The 27514-nt window shown below is 48.9% G+C and overlaps 1 long non-coding RNA gene across 1 annotated transcript; it reads left to right on the forward strand.

Annotated features, from left to right (window-relative positions):
- The first annotated feature begins 841 nt into the window (after positions 1-841).
- Positions 842-27514, forward strand: LOC136380831 (uncharacterized). The gene is made up of 3 exons (XR_010746994.1): positions 842-915; positions 2700-3118; positions 27068-27514. It is a non-coding gene; the product is annotated as an uncharacterized lncRNA (long non-coding RNA).

Raw genomic sequence — 27514 nt, forward strand, 5'->3', positions numbered from 1 at the left:
CCTGGGAGAGGGGAGAGGGGAGAGGGGAGAGGGGAGAGGACAGGGGCCTGTGGCTCACCTCTGGGCAGGGCCTGGGCAGCAGCGGGGGCCGGGCAGCGGTGACCACACGGGAGCAGAGGCACCTCCTCAGACTTCTCCGCCAGCCTAAGGGAAAGGGCTGGGGCTTGAAGTGCTTTGCTGAGAAAGGAGAAGCTTGGTGTCTTTCCATTTGTTGATTCAATTGCAACACACAGGACATGATTCCAGCAGAGATGCTCTGGTTGAATCAGACTGGGGACCCAGGGAACACTTCTTGACTTTTCTTTCTTTAGCCCCCTTCCCTGTACCCCTTGGGCTCTGGCAGAGTTAGCTAGCCCCTGCTCTGCCCCACTTTGAAGCCCAGGGTCTGAAAGCTTGCTGGGCCTGCCTGCCCTGGAGGCAGAGGCAGCGTTGGGGGGGGGGGGCGTCCGTCTCGTGCAGCCTGTGTGCGCTGTAAGCGTATCTGCCTCCTGTTTGAACTCCTCTCCGTGCGGCTCTCACCTGCATGCACAGAAATCCTGGTGCAAACGTGTTCTGAGCAGGTAGAGAGGCTCTTGACTCTGGCGGCTGAATGCAGACCTGGATGGACTCCATGGCCAAGGGCCACCTGGGTCCAGCGGGTGTCTCATTCGTCTGAGGAGGGTGAGCTCTCCTCTAATGCCCACCCTCTGCTGCACCCCTTCCACTGTGTGACAGGACCCCCCAGCCTGGGCCTGCTCCAGGGCAGACTTCTGGGGAGGTTTCTGCTAATCTCCAGGGCTAATCCTGGAAGCTCTGTGTCTCAGTGTCAGGTTGGATTTGCAGCCTGGCTGCCCCTGGGAGAGATGTGCTACCCACTCCCCCGCCCCCTGTGAACCACGGCGGGACCCCACTGGGCCTCTGCTGCCTCTCAGGATGGTAAGGGGAGCCCCTCCCCTCTAGGAGGGGTTTGGACTTGCTGGCTGGGCTGCCTGGTGAGCAGAGCTGCCGTTTGACTGTTCCAGCTCTATCTCCCTCGGGCCCTTTTTTCCACAAGTTCCAGCCCCGTTGCTCTGAGCGCTGCCTCTCTCCCTGTCCTCCCCGTTGCTCTGAGCTCTGCCTCTCTCCCTGTCCTCCCCGTTGCTCTGAGCTCTGCCTCTCTCCCTGTCCTCCCCGTTGCTCTGAGCGCTCCCTCTCTCCCTGTCCTCCCCGTTGCTCTGAGCTCTGCCTCTCTCCCTGTCCTCCCTGTTGCTCTGAGCGCTCCCTCTCTCCCTGTCCTCCCCGTTGCTCTGAGCGCTGCCTCTTTCCCTGTCCTCCCCGTTGCTCTGAGCGCTGCCTCTCTCCCTGTCCTCCCCGTTGCTCTGAGCGCTGCCTCTTTCCCTGTCCTCCCCGTTGCTCTGAGCTCTGTCTCTCTCCCTGTCCTCCCCGTTGCTCTGAGCACTCCCTCTCTCCCTGTCCTCCCCGTTGCTCTGAGCACTCCCTCTCTCCCTGTCCTCCCCGTTGCTCTGAGCGCTCCCTCTCTCCCTGTCCTCCCCGTTGCTCTGAGCTCTGTCTCTCTCCCTGTCCTCCCCGTTGCTCTGAGCACTCCCTCTCTCCCTGTCCTCCCCGTTGCTCTGAGTGCTCCCTCTCTCCCTGTCCTCCCCGTTGCTCTGAGCGCTGCCTCTCTCCCTGTCCTCCCCGTTGCTCTGAGCACTCCCTCTCTCCCTGTCCTCCCGGTTGCTCTGAGCGCTCCCTCTCTCCCTGTCCTCCCCGTTGCTCTGAGCGCTGCCTCTCTCCCTGTCCTCCCCGTTGCTCTGAGCGCTCCCTCTCTCCCTGTCCTCCCTGTTGCTCTGAGCGCTGCCTCTCTCCCTGTCCTCCCCGTTGCTCTGAGCGCTCCCTCTCTCCCTGTCCTCCCGGTTGCTCTGAGCGCTCCCTCTCTCCCTGTCCTCCCCGTTGCTCTGAGCGCTGCCTCTCTCCCTGTCCTCCCCGTTGCTCTGAGCGCTCCCTCTCTCCCTGTCCTCCCCGTTGCTCTGAGCGCTCCCTCTCTCCCTGTCCTCCCCGTTGCTCTGAGCGCTGCCTCTCTCCCTGTCCTCCCCGTTGCTCTGAGCTCTGCCTCTCTCCCTGTCCTCCCCGTTGCTCTGAGCTCTGCCTCTCTCCCTGTCCTCCCCGTTGCTCTGAGCGCTGCCTCTCTCCCTGTCCTCCCCGTTGCTCTGAGCGCTGCCTCTCTCCCTGTCCTCCCCATTGCTCTGAGCGCTCCCTCTCTCCCTGTCCTCCCCGTTGCTCTGAGCGCTGCCTCTCTCCCTGTCCTCCCCGTTGCTCTGAGCGCTGCCTCTTTCCCTGTCCTCCCCGTTGCTCTGAGCTCTCCCTCTCTCCCTGTCCTCCCCGTTGCTCTGAGCACTATCTCTCTCCCTGTCCTCCCCGTTGCTCTGAGCGCTATCTCTCTCCCTGTCCTCCCCGCTGCTCTGAGCGCTACCTCTCTCCCTGTCCTCCCCGTTGCTCTGAGCTCTGTCTCTCTCCCTGTCCTCCCCGTTGCTCTGAGCTCTGCCTCTCTCCCTGTCCTCCCCGTTGCTCTGAGCTCTGCCTCTCTCCCTGTCCTCCCTGTTGCTCTGAGCGCTGCCTCTCTCCCTGTCCTCCCCGTTGCTCTGAGCTCTGCCTCTCTCCCTGTCCTCCCCGTTGCTCTGAGCTCTGCCTCTCTCCCTGTCCTCCCCGTTGCTCTGAGCGCTACCTCTCTCCCTGTCCTCCAGATAGCCTGCCAGTGGGGTCGTCAGTGTTTCCATCTTCCTGGAAGAGACCAAGCCTACGGTCAGGCTGAGCTTTGCCAGCTCCGTAAGGAGGCTTCTCTGGGCTCCCCCTTCTCTGAAACTGGGACCAGAACCCTGCCTTGTGGCAGAGGCAGGGGCTTGGGCTCACTGGGCACTCTCGCTCTGTGAGTTGAGGAAGAAGCCTTGGTCTGGGAGGCAGAGCCCCTGCCTTCAGACACCTGGCCTGGCGTTAGCCTCACCCTGGCCGGCTGGGCCCCGAGGGAAGCCTGCCTATTTACAGGCCCCGCTCTGCTCTGTGAGTCCATGACATTGGCCACTTGAGCCTGTTTCTCATCTTTAAGAAAGGATGACGGTCTGCATCCCACCCGCTTCTTGGAGCCTCGGGAATCACCGTTGGCATGGTGAGTGAGAGATGGACAGAAGGCACGGGAAGGAGGGACTGCAGCCCTCACTGCTCCTGCACCGAGGCTGCGCCTTGGACCACAGCTCCCATGCTGTGGGCTTCAGCCCAGAGTGGCCACAGTGTCCCAGGCACCTAGGGCCCCTGGCTATGCTCTCAAGACCTGGGCTGCCCCTCCCAGCTAGAGAAGAAATGTGGCTGCTTCTTTGTGCTCCTGGAAGCTGAGGAGCTTGTGTCGGTCTCAAGTGTCAGGACATGATGAATTTACTGAGACTGTGTTGTGTGCCTGACACTGTGCTAAGTAAGCACTTGACGTCATTCAATTGTCACCAGAACTTTATGACTTAGATACTATGACTGTCATATTTATTTCCCTGTTGAGCACATTGCTGAGCATTATAACTTGCTCCAGGGCCCTGAGCAGGCTGAGGTTGGAGCTAAGATTCACAGTGAGGCCAAAGCCCACATTCACACCTGCTCCTCTATTTCCTTTGGCTGTTTGTCAGAGTCACCTGCAGACTTGATACAGATGCAGACCCTCAGGCCTCAGGGTGGATTCTCAGAGGTGCTGAGGGATGTGGCCCAAGACCTGCCTCTTACTAAGTCCCCCAGGTGACACCGATGGCCCTGTGAGGGTGAGATGGCATAGACACTGACTATGCAGAGTGCTGATGGCCCACAGAGAAGAAGGGCGTCACCGAAGTTCACTCAGAGAATAGGAGATGGGGAGGGAACAGGCCTCACTTCCAGCAGGGACCTACTGTGACCCTCAGATCACCTCTGTGAGGGCAGAGGTCACAGGGTGGGCGTGAGGATGCTGACTGCAGCTTTCCAGCTAGGTGGTCTCTGTAGCTTCCCAGCTCTGGACTGCAGTTACTGAGTAGGGGTGCAGCCCTCTCCCCTGCATTCCTGGGTGCATGATGTTTCTACTGCAAACCGACCCGGGGAGAGTTCCTTTACCTCACACGGGGTCCCTAAAGGGCTGTGTAGGGGTGGTGCGGGGCAGCAGAGTTTTGCTGCCACAACAGGGCGGAGAGATTAGCCTGCAGCCTGTCCAGCAGGGCCTAATGGTGGGAGAAGCAAAGCTCAGCCCTCCTTGTGCTGCCGCCGAGGACCCCAGAGAACAGCGAGAGAAAGTTCCAGGAGATCGAGCTTCAGTGAATTGCAGAGAGGTGTGTGCATGTGTGTGTCTGACCCTCTGGTTTGGGGGTGGGGGACGTGCTGAAACCATGTGGCTTTAGAGACCCAGAGCTTGGGAGGAAGAAGAGGAAGCTGTCCAAAATGAGGTCAAGGGCCTCAAGGGCTAGGGGAGGCTGAGCACGTGGTGGAGGCCCGAAGGCTGGTCATTCACTGCGTTCACTGCGTTCACTGGGCCACCAGCTCTAGTCCCTCCGGTGTGTGTATGTGTTGGGGTGCTGGAGGAGGCCGAGTCCCAGGTCCACCTCTGGTTAACCAGTGACCTCGGGCGCAGTCCACACTCTCCTGTGTTCTCATCTGCACCTCACGGGGGCAGGAGGATCAAGGCTATTAAGTCATGGGAAGCCCTTAGTAGTTTCTGGCACAAGGTTAGCACCTGATAATACCATATTCACAAAGCAATGGCATTAAGGTTTACATATTTTTTTTTAGAGCAACTGACATTTTACTTAAATTTACTACGGTATTTTGAAAAGGAAGCCACATGTAACTATTATAAATAAAAAGTGAGTGTTATTAACCATTCACAGTAGATATTAATACAAGTAAATTCAATGTAGAGAAAACAACAATTCATTTTAGCTAGCCACTGCTGTTGGCCGCGGCTCTAAGCCTGATGCCTGCTGTCTTTGTTTGCCGGCAGTTAGGGAGGTGTTGAAGACCCACTAGCATCTCACTGAGGCATTCTCCTTGATGGATTCAGAAGGTGAAAGAGAAATGAAAAGGGAGTGACCCTTCACCATATGATTCAGTGCTGTGTTTGTAAGTTTACAATCGCTTGCACTCCACCCCAAAGCATTTCACATCCCCCCAGGTAAAGCATCTCACAACTGTGGGAAATGTATCATGTTGGGCAGATGTGTTTTTAAAATTCAGACTTTGAAAGGGAGTAAATGTGCATGGTTCAAGGATCAAGCAGTGTGCGATGTACACAGAGAAAAGTCTCTCTTCCTTTCCTGTCCCATCCATCCATCCCCTCTCCGCCCTGTGACTGCCATCCTTAGTGTCCTTTAAGTCTTTCCAGAGTTCATTTATGCAAATGTGGGCCAACATGAATATGCTACTTTTGTCCTTTTCTTATTCAAATGTTGGAGAATTTGATAATTTAATGCCTTGATTTTTCCTTAACAGTATATCCTAGACCAGGGGTTCCCAAACTACGGCCCCCGCGGGCCACATGCGGCCCCCTGAGGCCATTTATCCAGCCCCCGCCGCACTTCCGGAAGGGGCACCTCTTTCATTGGTGGTCAGTGAGAGGAGCATAGTTCCCATTGAAATACTGGTCAGTTGGTTGATTTAAATTTACTTGTTCTTTATTTTAAATATTGTATTTGTTCCCGTTTTGTTTTTTTTTACTTTAAAATAAGATCTGTGCAGTGTGCATAGGGATTTGTTCATAGTATTTTTTTTTTAATAATTTTATTTTTTTAATGGGGTGACATCAATAAATCAGGATACATATATTCAAAGATAACAAGTCCAGGTTATCTTGTCGTTCAATTATGTTGCATACCCACCACCCAAAGTCAGATTGTCCTCTGTCACCTTCTATCTTGTTTTCTTTGTGCCCCTCCCCACCCCCTTTCCCTCTCCCATTCCCCCTTCCCCCCCGCAACCACCACTCTCTTATCAATGACTCTTAGTTTCACCTTTATGTCCCACCTACGTATGGAATAATGCAGTTCCTGTTTTTTTCTGATTTACTTATTTCGCTTCGTATCATGTTATCAAGATCCCACCATTTTGCTGTAAATGTTTCGATGTCATCATTTCTTATGGCTGAGTAGTATTCCATAGTGTATATGTGCCACATCTTCTTTATCCAGTCATCTATTGGTGGGATTTTTGGTTGTTTCCATGTCCTGGCTACTGTGAACAATGCTGCAATAAACATGGGGCTGCATGTGTCTTTATGTATCAATGTTTCTGAGTTTTTGGGATATATACCCAGTAGAGGAATTGCTGGGTCATAAGGTAGTTCTATTTTCAGTTTTTTGAGGAACCACCATACTTTCTTCCATAATGGTTGTACTACTTTACATTCCCACCAACAGTGTATGAGGGTTCCTTTTTCTCCACAGCCTCTCCAACATTTGCTATTACCTGTCTTGCTAATAATAGCTAATCGAACAGGTGTGAGGTGGTATCTCATTGCCGTTTTGATTTGCATTTCTCTAATAGCTAAAGAAGATGAGCATCTTTTCATATATCTGTTGGCCATTTGTATTTCTTCCTGGGAGAAGTGTCTATTCATATCCTCTTCCCATTTTTTTATTGGATTGTTTGTTTGTTTGTTGTTGAGTTTTATGAGTTCTTTGTATATTTTGGATATTAGGCCCTTATCTGAGCTGTTGTTTGAAAATATCATTTCCCATTTAGTTGGCTTTCTGTTTATTTTGTTATCAGTTTCTCTTGCTGAGCAAAAACTTCTTAGTCTGATGTAGTCCCATTCATTAATTTTTGCCTTCACTTCTCTTGCCTGTGGAGTCAAATTCATAAAATGCTCTTTAAAACCCAGGTCCATGAGTTGAGTACCTATGTCTTCTTCTATGTACTTAATTGTTTCAGGTCTTATGTTTAGATCTTTGATCCATTTTGAGTTAATTTTTATACAGGGGGAGAGACTGTAGTCTAGTTTCATTCTTTTGCATGTGGCTTTCCAGTTTTCCCAGCACCATTTATTGAAGAGGCTTTCTTTTCTCCATTGTGTGTTGTTGGCCCCTTTATCAAAAATTATTTGACTATATATATGTGGTTTTATTTCTGGGTTTTCTATTCTGTTCCATTGGTCTGAGTGTCTATTTTTCTGCCAATACCATGCTGTTTTGATTGTCGTGGCCCAATAATATAGTTTGAAGTCAGGTATTGTAATGCCCCCAGCTTCATTCTTTTTCTTTAGGATTGCTTTGGCTATTCGGGGTTTTTTATAGTTCCATATAAATCTGATGATTTTTTGCTCTATTTCTTTAAAAAAGTCATTGGAAGTTTGATGGGAATTGCATTAAATTTGTATATTGCTTTGGGTAATATGGCCATCTTGATTATATTTATTCTTCCTAGCCAAGAACAAGGTATATTCTTCCATCTCATTATATCTTTTTCGATTTCCCTTAACAATGGTTTATAGTTTTCATTATATAAGTCCTTTACATTCTTTGTTATGTTTATTCCTAAGTATTTTATTTTTTTTGTTGCAATCGTGAAGGGGATTATTCTTTTGAGTTCGTTCTCAATTGTTTCATTGTTGGCATATAGAAAGGCTATTGACTTCTGTATGTTAATTTTGTATCCTGCGACCTTACTGTATTGGCTTATTGTTTCTAGTAGTCTTTTTGTGGATTCTTTGGGGTTTTCGATGTATAGGATCATATCATCTGCAAAAAGTGATACCTTTACTTCTTCTTTTCCGATATGGATGCCTTTTATTTCTTTGTCTTGTCTGATTGCTCTGGCTAGAACCTCTAGTACCACATTAAATAAGAGTGGAGAGAATGGACAACCCTGTCTTGTTCCTGATTTAAGGGGGAAAGCCTTCAGTTTAGTGCCATTTAATATGATGTTAGCTGATGGTTTATCATATATGGCCTTTATCATGTTGAGATATTTTCCTTCTATACCCATTTTGTTGAGAGTCTTAAACATAAAATTGTGTTGTATTTTATCGAAAGCCTTTTCTGCGTCTATTGATAAGATCATGTGGTTTTTGTTCTTTGTTTTGTTGATATGGTGTATTACGTTAACCGTTTTACGTATGTTGAACCATCCTTGAGATTCTGGGATGAATCCCACTTGATCATGATGTATTATTTTTTTAATATGTTGTTGTATTCGATTTGCTAGTATTTTGTTTAGTATTTTAGCATCTGTATTCATTAGAGATATTGGTCTGTAGTTTTCTTTTTTGTGCCATCCTTGCCTGGTTTTGGTATGAGGGTTATGTTGGCCTCATAAAATGTGTTTGGAAGTATTGCTTCTTCTTCAATTTTTTGGAAGACTTTGAGTAGAATAGGAACCAAGTCTTCTTTGAATGTTTGATAAAATTCGCTGGTATAGCCGTCAGGGCCTGGACTTTTATTTTGGGGGAGGTTTTTAATGGTTTTTTCTATTTCTTCTCTACTGATAGGTCTGTTTAGCTTTCTGCTTCTTCTCGACTCAGTCTAGGAAGGTTGTATTGTTCTAGGAATTTATCCATTTCTTCTAGGTTGTTGAATTTAGTGGCATAAAGTTTTTCATAGTATTCTACAATAATTCTTTGTATATCTACCGTGTCCGTGGTGATTTCTCCTCTTTCATTTTGGATTTTGTTTATATGAGTTCTTTCTCTTTTTTCCTTGGTAAGTCTTGCCAAGGGTTTGTCAATTTTGTTGATCTTTTCAAAGAACCAGCTCCTTGTTCTATTAATTTTTTCTATAGTTTTTCTGTTCTCTAATTCATTTATTTCTGCTCTGATTTTTATTATCTCCTTTCTTCGGCTGTTTTTGGGTTTTCTTTGTTCTTCTTTTTCTAGTTCCTTAAGGTGGGAAGTTAAGTGGTTCACTTGGGCTCTGTCTTGTTTGTTCATATATGCCTGAAGTGATATGAACTTCCCTCTTATCACTGCTTTTGCTGCATCCCATAGATTCTGATATGTCGTATTGTCATTTTCATTAGTCTGTATATATCTTTTGATCTCTGCACTTATTTCTTCTTTGACCCATTCATTTTTTAAAAGTATGTTGTTTAGTTTCCACATTTTTGTGGGATTTTTTTTCTCTTTTTTGCAGTTGAATTCTAGTTTCAAGGCTTTATGATCAGAAAATATGCTTGGTACAACTTCAATTTTTCTGAATTTGCTGATGTTGTTTTTGTGGCCCAACATATGGTCAATTCTTCAGAATGATCCATGTACACTGGAGAAGAATGTATACTCAGTTACTTTGGGATGAAATGTCCTGTAGATGTCTATCATATCCAGGTGCTTTAGTGTTTTGTTTAAGGCCACTATGTCTTTGTTGATTCTCTGTTTGGATGACCGATCTAGAGCCGTCAGCGGTGTATTGAGGTCTCCAAGTATGATTGTATTTTTGTCAGTTTTTGTTTTAAGATCAATAAGTAGCTGTCTTATATATTTTGGTGCTCCTTGGTTTGGTGCATATATATTAAGAATTGTTATGTCTTCTTGATTCAGTGTCCCCTTAGCCATTATGAAATGGCCATTTTTGTCTCTGAGTACTTTTCCTGTCTTGTAGTCAGCATTATCCAATATGAGTATTGCTACACCTGCTTTTTTTTGGATGTTATTTGCTTGGAGTATTGTTTTCCAGCCTTTCACTTTGAATTTGTTTTTATCCTTGTTACTTAGATGAGTTTCCTGTAGGCAGCATATAGTTGGATTTTCTTTTTTAATCCATTCTGCTACTCTGTGCCTTTTTATTGGTGAGTTTAATCCGTTTACATTTAGTGTAATTATTGATACTTTTGAGTTCCCTATTGCCATTTTATATCTTGCTTTCTGTTAGTTTTGTGTCTTGTTTGATCCTTCTCTTTTGTTTTTCTATCTTTTGTTTTTATTTGGTTGTATTCCATACATCTTTCCTCTGTTGCTATCTTTTTTATCTCATGTGCTTCTGTGGTGGTTTTTTCAATGGTGGTTACCTTTGAGTAATGAAAAGGGTCCCTACCCTGTTCATTGTAGCGAACTATTTTGTGAGTACTTTTGCACTCCATCGTCCTTTGCTACTGTTAATCTCCATCTTCTCCCCCTCTTTCTTTTTGTTGTTGTCACAGTTTAAATTTGGTTTTATTGTGTTCTTCTTGGAGCTTTTACTTGTGGCTCTGTTTTTTTTTGTTTTTTTTTGTTCTTTGTATCTGATTGGAGAACCCCCTTTAGTAATTCCTGGAGTGGGTGTTTTCTGATGATAAATTCCCTCATCTTTTCTGTATCTGTGAATGTTTTTATTTCTCCTTCATATTTGAAGGATAGCTTTGATGGGTAGAGTATTCGTGGCTGAAAGTTCCTCTCTTTCAGGACTTTAAATATTGGGGTCCACTCTCTTCTAGCTTGTAGGGTTTCTGCTGAGAAATCTGATGATAATCTAATGGGCCTTCCTTTATATGTTGTATTCTTCTTTTCCCTGGCTGCCTTGAGAATTTTTTCTTTGCTGTTGGTTTGTGTCAATTTCATTATGATATGCCTTGGAGTAGGTTTGTTGGGGTTAAGAAAACTCGGAGTTCTGTTTGCTTCTTGAACTTGAGGCTTTAGTTCTTTCCACAGGCTTGGGAAGTTCTCATCTATTATTTGTTTGAGTATGTTCTCCATTCCATTTTCTCTCTCTTCTCCCTCTGATATACCTATTAGTCTTATGTTATTCTTTTTGATGGAGTCAGATAATTCTTGTAGGGCTATCTCATTTTTTTAAATTTTTGAGTCTCTTTCTTCTTCTCTCTGTTGTGCCTCAAGTTGCTTGTCTTCTATTTCACTAATCCTCTCTTCTATCTGACCTGTTCTATTAGCTAAGCTTGTTACTTCGTTTTTCAGCTCGTGAATTGAGTTTTTCATCTCTGTTTGATTTGTTTTTATAGTTTCAATTTCCTTGGACATATATTCTTTGTGCTCATTGAGTTGTTTTCTGAGCTCCCTAAATTGCCTTTCTGTGTTTTCTTGTATATCTCGGAGGATTTTTAGGATTTCTATCTTGAATTCTCTGTCATTTAGCTCCAAGGTTTCCAATATATTAAATTTTTTCTCCATAGATTTTTCCTCATCTAGCTGTGTTACCTCTCTTTCTTTTGTATCCATGATATTCAATTTTCTCTTCCTTAATGGCATCTGAGGGTGGTTTTGTTGATAGTATTAATGAGATTTAATAAAGAATAAAAAGTAAAAAAAAATAAAAAATAAAAAAAATAAAAAATCGAAGAGTTGTTTTTTTTAAAAAAAATTAATAATGAAATAAAGAAAAATAAAATAAAATAAAAATTTTTAAAAAAGGAAATTATTCTCCCCCTCCTTTTTTCCTCTCCTCTCCTCTTCCCTCTTTCTTGAGAAAATCTTGTGGTGAACTGTGAATTATAACAAACAATGCCTGTGATGTAGGGCCTGAATTGGGGAAAAGTAATAAAGGGGCAAAAGAAAAAAGAAAAAAAAAAAGAAAAAAGAAAAAAAAGAGGGTATGGACCCACAAAAAGCAAATAAGGAAAAAATTTGGGTCAAGTATAAAATGATTTGCTTTTAGGTGTTGGTTGACTAAGAGTTATGATGAGAGGAATAAGAGGAAAACAGAAAAATGGGGGGACAAATTAAAAAATTACTATTGTATTTAGTGGAACAAGAACTAGATAAAATGGAGAGCCAGGAATGGGAGCACTGCTAGTGAGTTAAAAAGGTGAAGTAAAAAACCCCCAAAATGCCACAAACATAAGTTTGAGTCCCAGATAATATAATTTGTTTGTTATTGAGGTTTGAATGAGAGGAGATGTAAAGGAGAAAGGAAGAAACTAATATAGAGGGAGAAAAGAAAGAGAGAGAGAGAAAAAAAGAGGGAACCACTAAAAGGAGAAAAAAGAAAGGAGAGAGAGAGAGAGAGAGTTAAGGGTTTTGGAGTGCAACCCTCATAGAGAGAAAGGAAGAGAAGAGAAAAGATAATGGGAGATGTAACACTTATGGGTAGTGTAGTTCAAGGAGAGGAGAGAGTAAGACCGGCAGAGAGTTAATCGGCCAAATTGGAGGAGGAAAAAAAGTATCAAGAATGAAGATAAGAGAAACAAACGAACAAATATAATAAAATGGGATAGGTTATAAAGTCTGCAGATTATTCTTGATTTTGAGAGGTTATCTTCTTGCTTTTTCTTTTCTCTCCCTCTTCCTGGTCGGTGACTCTGTACCCCGGGTTCTGCCCCTTTGGCACGCTCAGGTAGAGGTTTGCAGTTGATAAGTCTCTATGGCAATGTCATGTATTGTGCTTTAGTCTCGTTGGCAGTCGAGGCTCATTAGCATTTATAGGCTCCGACAGTGAGAGAGTCCGTGTTCCTGGAGCCTTTCTCCTAGTCTTTCCTTCCTCAATTAGTAGCCTGATAATCCAGCTATGGGGTTGCTGCTGCCTCTGCCTGGATAGTAAGAGGCTCAAAGAGCTGGCAACTCCCCACTCTATTTCCACTCAGCACAGGGCTCTGGGTAAGGCTCAGTCAGTCAGAGCTGCTAGCATAATCAGGCAGGCTTTCTGCCCACTCAAAGACCTCTGGCTCTGCCACTCTGTCCGGTAACACAAGCAGGCACCCACTTCCGGGGCACTTGGAGGAAACTCTCATTCACTATCTGCGTGCACAGACCAGGATATCCAGCCAGCTGTCTCACGCTCTGAGTGATACCCCCAACCGCATGGAAAAGTTGCAGCGTTGGAATTGAGTCTCACTCTGTCCCCGTGCGCGGCTTTTGCAAGGCGCTGGGGCGGCCCGAGATTCTGCTTTGGCCCACACAAAGGCCCCTGACTCTGCCCCTCTGTGCTATAACACGGGCGCGCACTGCCGAGGCACTCGGAGGAATCTCTCATTCACTATCTGCGCGCGCAAACCAGGATATGAGGCCGGCCGCGTTTCCCTCTGAGTGAATCCCCCACCAGCACGGATAATTTCCACCGTTGGAATTAGTTCTCGCTCCCTCCCGTGCATGGCTTTCCCAGGGCGCTGGGGCTGCCCAGAGATTCTGCTTTCGGCCCACAGAAAGGCCTCTGACTCTGCCTCTCTGTGGGGTAACACGGGCACCCACTTCCGGGGCTTAGGAAGAAATCTCTCACCCACTAACTGCGCGCACGCCGACCAGGAGAACGGGTAAAATGGCTGCCCCGCTTGTCTTTCTTTGTTTGGGTTTGGTGCAAGTGTTAGCTTGTATTGCCCGGGTTGCCACAAGATCAGTTTTTCCTCGGCTTGGATCTCCGTGCCACAGCCTGGTTCGGCCGTTTGTGCCATGGCCTGGATCTATCCACCCCCTTTGCCCGCCTTAGTTTCTATATTCACCGTTACCAGAGAAAGCCGCCCTGTTTAGGTTAGTGAGGAAGGCGGAGCATTTCTTACTCCCTATTTCCTTCGGGGTTTGGTTATATATTTAGCCAATTTTTCACTCGACCATACCTTTGAGTGTATTGCGAAGCATCTGGAGGCTCCAAGTATAGGTTTTTCTGTTTCTGGTTGAAGATCTTGTTGAGTTTTGGGGGAGATTTATCGGTATCGCTTCCTACCCCGCCATTACTCTGACGTCATCTCATAGTATTTTTTTATAGTCTGGCCCTCTAGTGGTCTGAGGGACAGTGAACTGGCCCCCTGTGTAAAAAGTTTGGGGACCCCTCTCCTAGACACATTTAACATTAGTACAGAGAGAGCTTCCTCAGACTACACTGTTTTGATATTGGGATGAGCTGTTGATTCTTTTTTGCCCTTAATGGATCCATCTGACCACAGTAGGACCCCCCGCCCCCGGGACTATGCAGCTCTGACCCGGAAACACTCTGGTCCTCTGAAATGGGGGATGCTGGCAAACACATCTTCCTTCCCCCACTGCCGAGGCAGAAGCCTGTTGGATGGCTTAGGCTTCGTCCTGGGTCCTAAGTCAGGTCAGCAAACATTCAGGGAGTGTCTCCTGTGTGCCAGGAGAGGCGGAGGCAGAACTAGCCTTGGAAGTCACACTCAAGTGATTGTCTCGGTCCTCCGTGCAGCTGAATAGGGTGCAGCCCCTGCCTTGCCCTGGCTCTCTGGCTCAGTGAGGAGGGATGGTGGCCTCAACTGAAACCTGTCCTGACTCAGGCTGCACCCCAAAGCGAGCAGTCCTTCCCTGCTGGAAAACAAAGGGGCAAGACTGGGTTTCTGCAAGGCCCCTTTCAGCTCTAAAACTGGATGATACCTGCCATAGGGCCTTGTCCATAATAGGTGCTTGATGGACTTTGCTGTAACTTGGTATTGGTAGTGTCACTGTCCTCCCCCCTCCCCCACCATGTTTTTGATAAAGATCTGGATTAAGGAGATTGAGGGAAGCCATAAAGACTGACAGGACCTCAGGCTTTCTTTCACTCTGAATTGGCTAATGAAATCCCTTTCCCTGTCTGCAGGAAGACCCTGGAGACCCCAGTGATCTTGGTGCGATGGCCTGAAGGGCATGAACATTGTACCATGGCGCCACCTGGTGGACTGTCTTTGCAGGAGCACGACCATGGTCCACAAACCTGGTTTCTTAAACCAACCGGCCTCCTGCCCCAGGGGAGTGCTCACCTCAACCAGCTCAGGCTTACGATGACCTTATATTTCGGTGATAGCAGACCTCAGGTTTCTAGTGGAGAATACATGCAACTCCGTTGGAATTAATTTACTATGGTCTTGTCTTGGGCTAAGCTAGTCTAGGAGCCTCTTCTCATTTCATCCTCCTCCCAAGAAAGATAAATGTCTCTTCCTTTTCGCAGATGGCCAGCCTGAGACTTGAGAGAGTTTAAAACAACTCACGGTGGCTGGCAGACCTGGGCTGGGAGCCCTTGGATTCGAGCACTGCGGAGAAGAGGTTCTGTCACCAAGGTCGTTAGGGCCCCTTTGCGGCAGATGCCCTGGCACTTGAGCTTCCGGCGTAGGAGACAGACTGTGACGGCGTGCGCTTGCTTGTTTGTAGTCCAGGCTCACTGTCGTCGTGAGAGGCAGCCTCCGTGGGAGGGGCCTGCTCAGCTGAGGCTGGGCTCTCTCTAGACTGGGGTGGCTTCGCCTAGCTCAGCCCGCCCAGTGCCGTGCCCACCAGCACCTTCACATTCGCCTGTCTTCACTTGGCCCAGTTTCCTTTGATAAATGTGATATTGTGACCTCGTGTTATTCAGGACACAGTGCCCTTCGTCCTTTTCATAGGAAGCAAAAAGTAGGGGAGTCAGACAGATCTCTCACTTGCTAGTTGTGTGTTTTGGGGCAAGTTGCTTACCATGCCTCAGTTTCCTCATCTGTGCAATGGGGCTAAGGTACCATTTAGGGTGATTGTGAGGTCGAACTGGCAGATGAGCATACAGTGCCCGGAGCAGAGCAGCATGTCATGAGTGACGGTTTTTATCAGATTGCTTCTTACACGCATCGTGGTGAAAATTGGCTGTCCTAAGCCAAGAATATTCAAAATGCAACTTGCTTTTGGAGTATCAGGAGAAAAATAAAACAGAAAAAGTTTCCAGTATGGCTACTTACCAGAGTGCGGCAGTGAAGACAGGTGCCTCTGAGGCCCTGGCCTCTACCCTCAGCTGCTCAAGGGAGGGTGTTTCTTTCGCAACTTTGAGCTCAACTAATCCTGAGAAACTGACGTCTTCTGATAAAGGGACTAAAACCCAGATGCTATTAGCAAGGGAAGGGATGAGACAGCCACAGGTGCCTTGGACAAAGTGTTTCTTTCCCTGGGACGATGGTTCTCAACTCCAGCTACAGGATGCTTGGCCTGGATGGGCGGGCAGATTTTTTTTTATGTATATATAAATTTTTATTAATTTTAATGGGGTGACATCAATAAATCAGGGTGTATATGTTCAAAGAAACATGTCCAGGTTATCTTGTCATTCAATTATGTTGCATACCCATCACCCAAAGTCATATAGTCTTCCATCACCTTCTATCTGGTTTTCTTGGTGCCCCTCCCCCTCCCCTTCCCCTCTCCCTCCTTCTCCTCCCCCCGCCCCCCCGTAACCACCACACTCTTGTCCATGTCTCTTAGTCTCGTTTTTATGTTGGATGGGCAGCTTTGAAACCTGCGTGCAGGAGCCCGCCCAGCACCGGGGCCAGCTGTTCTGCAGGCCAGAGCTGCTCTTGCGGGGAGTGTGTCTGGTGCTCGGCCTCACGCAGATACGGAGTCTGAGACAGGGATTGGACTAGGCCCTGTTCTGTACTTCCAGTCCCTGACGAAGGCCTGGCGCACAGTCAGAGCTTAGGAACTGTTGAGTGAATTGTACAAGAAGGGACAAGGGACCAGCCCAAATGAAAGGAGAAAGGAGAACCCCAGGCCAGAGCTCACCCTTCCTGCCTTGTCTGGGTTGGATCCTGTACTTCCAGTGGGGTTGAGGGAAATGTTACCTGTGCTCTCAGGCTTAATTCTCAAGTGGTAAGTGCAGATAGTCCTGCTTCCCTCACCTGCCCCTCCAGCACGGGTGGTGGAAAAGAGGAGGAAGGCACAAGGAAAGGAGGGAAGGAGGGAAGAAGGAAGGGATGAAAGAATGGTTAACAGTGTAAATGCAGCCCCTTGTAAGGGCTCCTAGGACTCAAGGTGACGTCATTTAAGAGTGACCACTTAAAGGAAGCAGCACCCCTCCTATGGAAACCACCAGATGACAGTCTCCTTTCCCCCTGTCCTGTTGCTCCTGCTCCAGCAGCTGAAGGGTCCCCTCTAAGGCTGCAGTCTCCATATGTTCCTGGTCCTCTCCTTGGGGTGGGGTCATTAGACCAGGCCCAGCCCTGGGGTGCAAACGGTGGGTGACACATTGTGACGCATTGTGGCCTCACAGCTTAGGAAGGGAGTGCAGCACTGGTTCCTCTGCTTTGTCCCCAGGGGACTTAGGCTCTTGCCCTTTGTCCCCACGGCCTTGGGGGAACAGGGCCTGTTCCACTAGTGCCCCTAATTCCCAATGCCTTAGGTGTGTGGGGTTGGAAACTCAGACGTCCTCAGGAGCCCCACAGGTGGCTGAGAGAACCGTGAGAAGCAGCTGGGTACCAAGCAGTAGGGAGGGGCAGGGCTTGTGGAGACCTGGGCAGGGCACACTCTCCTGAAGACCTTTCTGTGCTACAGAGCAGCACGGGGACCAAGGCCAGCGCTGCAGCAGGCCAGCCTCGGGGCTCTCCTCAGGGGCTCCCCCCAGTCACTGAGTGGCTGCAGAGCAGCACGGGGGTAAAGGCCAGGCTGCAGCGGGCCAGCCTCGGGGCTCTCCTCATGGGCTCCCCCCAGTCACTGTGTGGCTGCAGAGCAGCATGGGGACCAAGGCCAGCGCTGCAGCAGGCCAGCCTCGGGGCTCTCCTCATGGGCTCCCCCCCTCTCCTCAGGGGCTCCCCCCAGTCACTGTGTGGCTACAGAGCAGCACGGGGGCCAAGGCCAGCGCTGCAGCAGGCCAGCCTCGGGGCTCTCCTCATGGGCTTCCCCCCTCTCCTCATGGGCTTCCCCCCTCTCCTCATGGGCTCCCCCCCAGTCACTGTGTGGCTACAGAGCAGCACGGGGGCCGAGGCCAGCGCTGCAGCGGGCCAGCCTCCAGGCTCTCCTCGGGGGCTCCCCCCAGTCACTGTGTGGCTGCCGGCAGTCGAGCCCTCCCCCCCCCCCCCCAGTCACTGTGTGGCTGCCGGCAGTCGAGCCCTCCCCCCCCCCAGTCACTGTGTGGCTGCCGGCAGTCGAGCCCTCCCCCCCCCCCAGTCACTGTGTGGCTGCCGGCAGTCGAGCCCTCCCCACCCCCAGTCACTGTGTGGCTGCCGGCAGTCGAGCCCCCCCCCCCCCCAGTCACTGTGTGGCTGCCGGCAGTCGAGCCCTCCCCCCCCCCCAGTCACTGTGTGGCTGCCGGCAGTCGAGCCCTCCCCCCCCCCCCAGTCACTGTGTGGCTGCCGGCAGTCGAGCCCTCCCCCCCCCCCCAGTCACTGTGTGGCTGCCGGCAGTCGAGCCCTCCCCCCCCCCCCCAGTCACTGTGTGGCTGCCGGCAGTCGAGCCCTCCCCCCCCCCCCAGTCACTGTGTGGCTGCCGGCAGTCGAGCCCTCCCCACCCCCAGTCACTGTGTGGCTGCCGGCAGTCGAGCCCCCCCCCCCCCCCCCCAGTCACTGTGTGGCTGCCGGCAGTCGAGCCCTCCCCACCCCCAGTCACTGTGTGGCTGCTGACAGTCGAGCCCTCCCCCCCCCAGTCACTGTGTGGCTGCCAGCAGTCGAGCCCTCCCCCAAGCCTGCTTCCTCTCTATAAGTTGGGGTAATAACACCCTCTCTTAAGGTTGATGTACAGAATAAAATCAGTGACATATTCCTTAAATAGTGTACAAAATACTCATTTTCTATGCTATGTAACAAATTACCAAAAACTGCGTCCTTAAAACAACACATTTATTATCTCAGTTTCTGGGCATAGCTTAGCCAGGTCCTTTGCAAGGCTACAAACAGGAACCCCAGGTCTGGCTTCTCATCTAGAGGCTCAACCGGGAATGGTCCACTGCCAAGCCCCCGGGCTGTTTGTTAGCCAAATTCACTTCCTTGCATCTATAGGACGCATGGCTTCTCTCTCTTTAAAGCCAGCAATGGAGAGAGTCTAGTGCAAGGCCAGTAACAAGAATGAGTCTTAGATAACATAATATAATCATGGGAGTGGCATCTTGTCATCTTTGCCACATTCTGTTTGTTAGAAGCCAGTCACAGGTCCCACCCATACTCAGAGGGAAGAGACGAGCATGACTACCAGGAGGCTGGAATCCCGGGGCCATCCACCACAGAGCCCGATGGACTGTGGGCCATTATTACAACCGATTGGCTGCCTAGCCTGTGGCAGGCAGTGTGTGGAGGATTTCATGCATATTAGTTCATCTATATGATTTGTTTTATGGCAACTTACCTAAGCTCACCCGGCTAGTAAGCAGTACGGTGCACAGGGTTTAAACCCAGGGCGCCCTGCTCCCCGAGACGCTTCCCTGACGTTGCACTCGAGGTCAGAGTCGAGTTGAAGTTACCCCAGAGGAGCCCCTGATACCCCAGAAGTACTTATTCTGGAGGCCATGCCTTTCCTGGGTCCGAGTCCCTCCGCTCTTGTTCTGCTAGGTCCTATCTGTGGCTGCTGAGTTTCTCTGTCCCACCCTCTAGCTCTGTCCTCAGACAGCCTTTGAAATGGTCACTTGCCCATGTTTACATCAACCTCACTTCATCTGCTCAGGGATTTTTATGTTTCTTGTCAACTGCTTCCCATGCAACTAAATAATTTGCAAATAGCTACCGAGAGGAAAGCCCTCAGCTGGGCACTACACTCCTCTGCCCTCGAGGTTCTTACAGCCTTGTGAGGAGACAGCCCGTTTATTACAAACTCCAGGCCAGTGGCTCAGAGGGTTTGAGGACAAGGCAGAAAAACTGAAATGATATTATTCTTTTTTTAAAAGACTTTATTTATTCAGTTTTTAGAGAGGAGAGGGAGAGAGAGAGAGAAGGGGGAGGAGTAGGAAGCAGCAACTCCCATATGTGCCTTGACCAGGCAAGCCTGGGGTTTTGAACCGGCGACCTTAGTGATTCAGGTTTACGCTTTATCCCTGCACCACCACAGGTCAAATGAAATGATACTATTCTTAAAAAAAAAAAAATTATGTTCCCTCAAGAAAATGAAAAAGAAGCCAGATGTATACAATGGGGGTTGGGCGCCCTCACAAAGTTATCAGGTACGCAGGCCCCTCTTCTATCTGTCAGCTCTGCCTCATAGTCCAGGATAACTGCTATGCTCCAGCCATCATGCTCTCATTCCAGTCAGCATGAAGGAGAAAGAGGCACCTTAGCTTTCTATTCAAAATGGAGAATAATTCATTCTCTGTGTCATTGTTTGTTCGAGGCCCATCCACCACTCTCTCTTGCCTCTTACCAGTCTAGAAGCTCCACAAAGTCTGGCATCATACCTGTCCTTTTGTTTCTCTGGCCCTGCTGTCCAACACAATGCCTGGCACATAGTAGGTGCTCTATGAATAGTTATTGATGGGAGGAACACTATATATGTTCTTGACATTATGATGAATCAGAGGTGGCCTGGCCCAAATCTAGAGTTTTCTAAATTGAGTCTGTGATGATAAGAGTTGCTGTGGGCCAGTCCCTATTCTAAGGGCTCTACGTACATCATCTCATTTCATCCTCGCCAGAACCCTGAGAGGTAGATACTGCTATTATCTCTAAATAGCAAATGAGGAAATAGCACAAGGCCACAGAACTGCTAAGTGGGAAAACTGTGATTTGAACTTGGCTCTCCAGACTTGAAGCCTCTTCACTTATTTCTTGCCTTTGGGGGCCAGTGGGGTGCCCATAATCACCTCTTATAGCCTCGGCTCTCTTGATTGCTGGCAGATAGCTCAGCAGTCACAGATGCATTTGCACATGCTCAGAAAGCCTTCTGCACTTGGCACCATGTCCCAAAGTGGCATCTGCTCTGTGGAAGATGGAGGAGACTCCTGTGTTTAAAGGCAGTGAGCACCACTGTTGATTGAGAGAATGCTGGTTTCCCAACTTTCCTCTATAACAGATTTCAGGGACCCTTTGTGGACCCAGGAGCTTCTCAGACTACAGAGGGGCAGGTGGGGCTGCAGGGGCCGGGGCCGTGCCTTGCGGTGGGTGCTGTTTGTGCTGGTGCATGAGCTTCTGCCTCCCTCTCAGTAGGCTCACTTGGTAAAGAGAAGGTGATGGGGACCCTGTGGTACCCTCCTGGGATGCGCTGACCTTGAAACACATGGGGCTTATAGGGCCCCCAGGCCAAGGAACTGTAGTGAGAGACATTAGGGGAGGGTTTCTGGTCTCTCCCTTCAAGCTCAAAGAAGAACTGCAAGTAGGAACAAAATTCTGGCTGGAGTCAAGGAATCATGGACTATCTACGCTTCAAAGTGGCTGAGCAGTAATTTAATCCGAACCTTCACTTGAACGGTTGGAACATGGAAGCCCAGAGGGGGAGCCGACTTCGCAAGATCACATGCTGAGTGTGTTTTCGTGGTTCACCGGACTGAAGAGCTCATCAGAATGGAGTCTGGAGGAGGCTACCAGCTCAAAACCTGGCTTAGAGGGGTCCAAGGGTCTGCGGTGGAGGCTACTCGAGGACTGGCCCATTCTGGTCACTGTTGCTTTGCTTCCAGTGGTCACCAGCAGGTGGCACTAGGCACCCAGAGGCCACTTTGCTCCCCAAAAAGGTGAACCGAAGGCCTGTGTTTGGGAGTAATTAGGGCAGAGGCGGGCGGTGAGGCCCACCTGCAGTCACGCTCCTTCTGGAAGCCTGTGCTCGGGTTCCTGGGCAGGAGGGGCTGGAGGCTGCAGGTTGGGTTCCTCTGGTTCCAGACCCCTGCTGGGTTGTCCTGTGGTCCCAGGGTGTGCTCCATTTTCTCGTCTTCAGTATGATGGAATAAAAGCAACGGGGATCTGTGGGTGCTGCAGCTCCTTCTGGCATGAGGCTTGGCCTGAGCTCCAGTTTTTTCCTTCACTCAACTTGCTTCATATGGTCACAATCAGAGCATGGGGTACTTCCTTCTCTGCCGGGCAAAGTCCAGAGACTCAAGATGCCTGTGAGAGGCTGTCTGGTTCCTTCCATCTCCCTCTGTCTCCTTCTCTCTATGTCCCCTCCACTCTCTCCTTCCTCTCTTCTTCCCACCCTTGTTCCCCAAGGGACCTTGCAGGTCTGGCCCCCACCCTGAGCGCCTCATCTGCAAAAGCAAACAAGGACCAATACCAGTGGCTTTCTAGGATGTGGTTTCCATGGCAACAGGGTATCTCCTGCTTCTGTGGTTTTCAGCCCTGGGCAGGTTGCCATGGAGACACTTCATTGAAGAGTGATTTGTGGGACTGTTTTTCTTCTAAGCTTCATCTTCTTCCTTCTTTCCAGAAATTCTGCCAGCCCACATGGCCTTTTCCCCTCTGACTACAGACCAGGAAGCCTCTCCCAAGAACTTCCCCTTGGAGATCACTAAATTCATACAATCTCCAGGAACCTTCTCCCACTCTCACAAGCGAGCAAGGCATCCCGAAGGCTGCTGGGGTCCCCACAGAGAACCAAAGCTGACTCAGGTGCCCACCTTGACTGCCCACAATACCCTCCGAGGCCCCTTGCCTTCTTCTGCGTGGCTGATGAATGCCAGCCCTGTGAGCATCTCAGCACACACTTTCCCTAAGAACCCTTGTGGCTTTGGAGGCAGTGAAAGGGGCCTGGCATGGAAAGGAGGGATGTGACCACAGGGGGAAGAGGCAGATTAAAGAGGGAGAAGGAATGGGGAGAGTGAGGTGAGGAGACTCACAGAGGAGACTGGGGGTCTTAAGGGGAGAGGAAGAGGTGAGGGTGAGAGTTCAAGTAGCCCCAGAAGCCCACCCATGAATCCGTAGGCACAGAGTCTCTCCGGAGTTATAAAGCCCCATAGCCCCAGCGCCCACACTGGCCTCTTTTTTTCTCTGCCAAGCCGGGATGTGTCTCTGGGCATGAAAACATATTAAGCCATTACAATAATTAAGGCAGGAGATTAATTCAAGAGTTGTTTTCCCCCATTCTCCCCAAATAGATCATTTAGGGAGTGGGGAACATGTACTACAGACAGAAGAAGAGGGGCTAGAGAGGTGACTGGGGGCGGAGAGGCACTTAGAGCCACAGCTGGGGACAGAAAACATTACTGGAGGGACAGAAGGGCCGGGGGCCCTGGGAGGAAAAGAGCTCCCTCTGCTTCCAGAAACTGCTATGATAGCTGCCCTCCTGGTTTAGCTAGGACAAGGGCTCTTTCACCATGGTAACAGGCCTGGGGACATGAAGGAGTATCGGCCCTCTGCTCCTGGCTTGTCCTCTGTGAATGTTACAGCCAGAGTGCCTTCAGCCCAGGTAAGTACAGTCAGAAGACCTTTTTATGGGGTGGTTTGAGTGCTGGCAGCCGGCTCCAGGCCCCCAATGTAAAACCAGCTTTCCACACGACCTGCTTATTGGTGACCCAGCTTGAAAGCTCTGTTCATCAGGTGTGCCACACTGCAGGTGTGGCAGGCCTGTTTTGGCTCAGCTGAAGATTGTCACAGTCTTTTAGGAAACTTTTCTCATTCTGTAAACATTCTGACATCTTGCCTGACCAGGCGGTGGTACAGTGGATGGAGTGTCGGACTGAGATGCAGAGGACCCAGGTTCGAAACCCCAAGGTCACTGGCTTGAGCCCGGGCTCATTTGGCTTGAGCATAGGGTCACTGGCTTGAGTGTGGGATCATAGACATGACCCCATGGTCACTCGCTTGAGCCCGAAGGTTGCTGGCTTGAAGCCTAAGGTCACTGGCTTGAGCAAGGGGCCACTCACTCCGTTGGAGCCCCCCAGTCAAGGCACATATGAGAAAGCAATCAATGAACAACTTAAGGTGCCACAACAAAGAATTGATGCATCTCATCTCTCTCCCTTCCTGTCTGTCTGTCCCTCTCTCTGACTCTCTCTCTGTCTCTGTCACACACACACAAAAAAACCCCACAAAAAACCAAAACCAAAACCAAAAAAAGCCATTCTGACATCTTAAGGATTCCTTTCTTCTCTCATTTCCTCCCCAACCCTTTCTTACTCTTTTGGCCAATCTCTTTTCCAGCCTAATTTTCTATTTCTGAGAAATACTCATATAATGCAGTGTGTTGCATGTTTGACATAATAGATTTAATCCAGCCCATCCCTTGTTTCTGTCTTGCTCAATTTTGAGCCTTCCAGAACTTTGACTTATTCAAAAACATTGCTTTTATATTTTCATATCTTGACTGATACATTTTATATTTTTGATATAAATGATAGGAGGGTGGACCTCCACATCACCTTTCCTGGTATTTTTCCCCCTTTCCATCGTTTTAGTGTAGGTTTTGTCTGTCTGTATGTGCTGTGTGGACTGGGCAGGAGGGTAGCTCCTCCCACTGAGAGGAGATAACTCAGCAGACGTGAGAGATGATGGGAAGCTCATAAGCACCTGTTAATTTATATTTTGATACCTATAAAAATGAAACACGCATACCTTTAACCACCTGTCATTAGGGAAATGGGCCAAGTGGTATTAGACTTTGGGGACACATAGTAGATGAGAAAACGTGGTCCCTGCCTTCTAGGCAACGAGTCTTCTCGGAGAGACAGACACAAAAATATAACTGCAAATTGTGAATGACTAAGCAGGGGGAAGGCAGGATGCTATGAGAGTGAATAGCAAGGCCCTATTTTAGGCTGGGGGTCAGGAGGAGGTGACATTTACATTGTGATGAAGTCAGCCAGACAAAGTGAAGGGTGAAGGGTGAAGGTCCCCAGCAGAGGTGGTGTCACCAGTCGCTGGTGAAGCTTCAGTCCCAGGGCCTCTTGGTGCACCAGAGCCTTCCAAAGATGCCGGAGGGACCCTGGAAATGTGTCCCCATCGCCTGTGTTTGTAAAAATTGTATATATAAAATACTAGACTGCAATCTGTTATGACCACTGATTTCTACTCCCTCTACTTCACTAGGCGCTCAGAGTGGCCGGCCAGGGCATTGCTAGAATATGGCCAAAGGGACTCTGAGTTGGGGAGAGTCTGTTAGGGTTTAAGGAAATGTGTTTATGTGATTTCGCATATGGTCACGGTTCAGCTGGCTGACCTGGAGTGGAATGGCTCCTAGGTGCATCCCTCCCGACCCATGCCAGGCAAAGTTGCAGCACCCGTGTCCATGTGAGCGGCCATACGGCAGGTGGAGTTCAGAGGGAGAAGCTGGTCTGAAATACTGTTCCAGATTTTGTGATGTTTTTGAAATTTGTCAGCTTTTTAAAACTTATAATTTGTTTCGATTTTTCTCACTCTAAATAAGTTTTAACTTTTCTATCTAATTTTGGTTTTGGATTTCTGCCTTCTTTTTTTGAAGACCCTCTGCCAGCCAGGGGTATCTCTGGGCTCTGGCCCCATCTGAGGAGATGGGTATCTCCTCCTCCATGGCAGAGAGGAGGAACTTCCAGGTTTGTCCTTGGGCGTCTCCTCAGCCGAGGAGAAACGGGGCAGGGATGCAGACAGCAGGTGTGTACAAGACCAGGGCCCGCAGCTGCTCCGTGGCCCCTGGGTGCACCCTGTGTGTGGGGTCCATGCCTACAGCTTTGCAGAACTGGCCCTTCCTGGCTTCTCTCTCTCCCCCTCCACCCCCTACCCTCAGGCCACAATGCCTGGAACTATGCCATCTAAGAATCATTTGGAACTAAGGCATTACCTTCTCTACTTGTTCTCTTTTAAAATAGCTGGTGCTATCAAACAATATTTATACACAAAAACCTGTAAGCAATATATTAGATGAACAGGGAAGAATCGAAATACATATATAATTTTTATATATAATACATAGAATGGTCTAAAAGGAATGTGTACTCTAAGAAGGATGGCAGGAACCCACTGAGGTATAGAAAGATATAAAGGGCTTGTGTGTATGTTTTATGGCTGTGTTTTGTGAGAGTGCGTCTGTGTGTGTTGAGGGTGAGTAGTAGCCTGTGGGGATAAATGCAAAGTAACCTAAAGAACTTTCCTACAAAAAATGTACACTCCAACAAGCCCTGGCTTTGGGGGTTTCCAGAGGTGGGATCTGTGGGGCAGCGGCCTGCTCAGACTTGGGGGCTCCTCTCAGGCCAAAGCCCTGATGTACCCTGACCCCACAGGTCAAAGCCCAGAACTAAAACTGGCTTTGGAAAGTTAGGTTTGACTATAGTCAACGGTACTGCATTGTCTATTTGAAAGTTGTTAAGAGACTAGATCTTAAAAATTTTCATCACAAGAAAAAAAAATTTTGTGTGGTGATGAATAGTAACTAGACTTGTGATCATTTTGCAATATATACAAATATTGACTCATGAAATTATATAACTGAAACTAATATAATGTCATATGTTAATTACATCTAAACAAATAAAGTAAAAACAACAAAAAAGTAGGGTTGGACACAGCCTGCTTCTCTCAGCCACATGAAGTCTGGCCGGAGTCCCTCACCAGCCTCTGCTGTTACCCAGGGCCCAGCTGTCCCCTGTTGTGGCTTGTGGGAGGGGCTGTCCTCTGCCGTTCTGGAGGTTGTACCTAGCTGTACCCTTTACCCCTCAATGGGCCCCCTCAAGCCTGGAGCTCTGCCTCAACCAAGATTAGAGTCCTGCAGCGTTAGAGCCAGCGGGGTCCCCAGAGATGCTTATTAAGGGAGTTTGCAAGTGCTACTGACCCCCGGCAGACCCCTTTGTCCAGGGGTAGGTGCTGTGGCTTATCAGGTCTTTATGGTGTGAGGGGGTCTGGAGCTTCACCTCTCTGCCTCTACTGTCTCTCAGAGTCAGGACTGGAACACGGACCTTCCTCCGCCTCCCCGGGACTTTGCCCTGAACCCCAGCGAGCTTTCCTCTCCTTCCGGCCAGCTCCTACTCTTCCTGCCCTCAGGAAGACCTAGAGGGTGAGTTAGAGCTAGGCTACCAGCCAGGCCTCTGAAGCTCTCAGACACCAGTGGGGCTCCTGTGGACCCAGCGCTTGCTTCTCCCCTTGGGGTTCACACTGCATGTCCCTCCTGGTCTATACTTCAAGCAGCAAAACAGAAATCTGTTGAACATTAGGTGGAGCCCTCAGTCTCCTTCAGGAAGACCAGGTGTGTTTCTCGGGGCTGCAGGCTGCTCCATTTCTACTGTTTGTTGTGCTCTGACCCAGTTCCCACCACCGGCCCCAGAGGGCAGATTTATACAGCTGGGTCACATGGGCAAGCCAGGTCTGGGAAGTCGCCTGTCACAAGCTCCAGGTTCCTTTGGACACGTGACTGAGTGTGCTCACTTGTATTTTGAGGCCTTGCTTGATGGGCTGGCGGAGACTGGGAGCTGGACACTGGTCCTTTCCACCTTCCTGGGCCCCGAGACAGGCCTGGCAAGGCCAGCGGGGTGGGGGCGAACCTGCAGTTCTCCTGTCATGACTGGAATGTCAGGGATTAGATCAGGGGTCAGGAACATATGGCTCGCGAGCCAGATGTGGCTCTTTTGATGGCTGCATCTGGCTCGCAGACAAATCTTTAATAAAAAAAATAATGTTAAAAATATAAAACATTCTCATGTATTACAGTCCATTCATTTCCTACCGCTCATGTTCATGGTTGCAGGTGGCTGGAGCCAATCACAGCTGTCCTCCGGGACAACACCAAATTTTTATTGGATAATGCATAACATACATGGGTTGTTGTGAGGTCAAGAAGTAAACTTTCCTCCTTTTAATTAAGTAGTCAGCTAGCTAATTGCAGAAACCCTTTTGATGAAGAAGATGGCTAAAAGAAAAAAAGATGAGGAGTATTGTACTTTTCAGCAGGAATGGACAGAGGAATTTGCCTTTGTGGAGAGAGCAGGTTCTGCAGTGTGTCTAATATGCAATGATAAAATTGCATCAATGAAACGGTCAAATATAAAGCGGCACTTCAACACACACCATACTACATTTGCATCGAAATATCCAGTGGGGGACAGCAGGAAGAAAGCATGTCAAACCTACTGTGCAGAGTGTAAGCTAGTCAGCAGCAACTCCATGTTTGGACCCAACAAGGTAACTGGAATTT

Source organism: Saccopteryx leptura, chromosome 9 (genome assembly GCF_036850995.1).
Source record: "Saccopteryx leptura isolate mSacLep1 chromosome 9, mSacLep1_pri_phased_curated, whole genome shotgun sequence".
In the NCBI taxonomy this organism is placed as follows: Eukaryota; Metazoa; Chordata; class Mammalia; order Chiroptera; family Emballonuridae; genus Saccopteryx; species Saccopteryx leptura.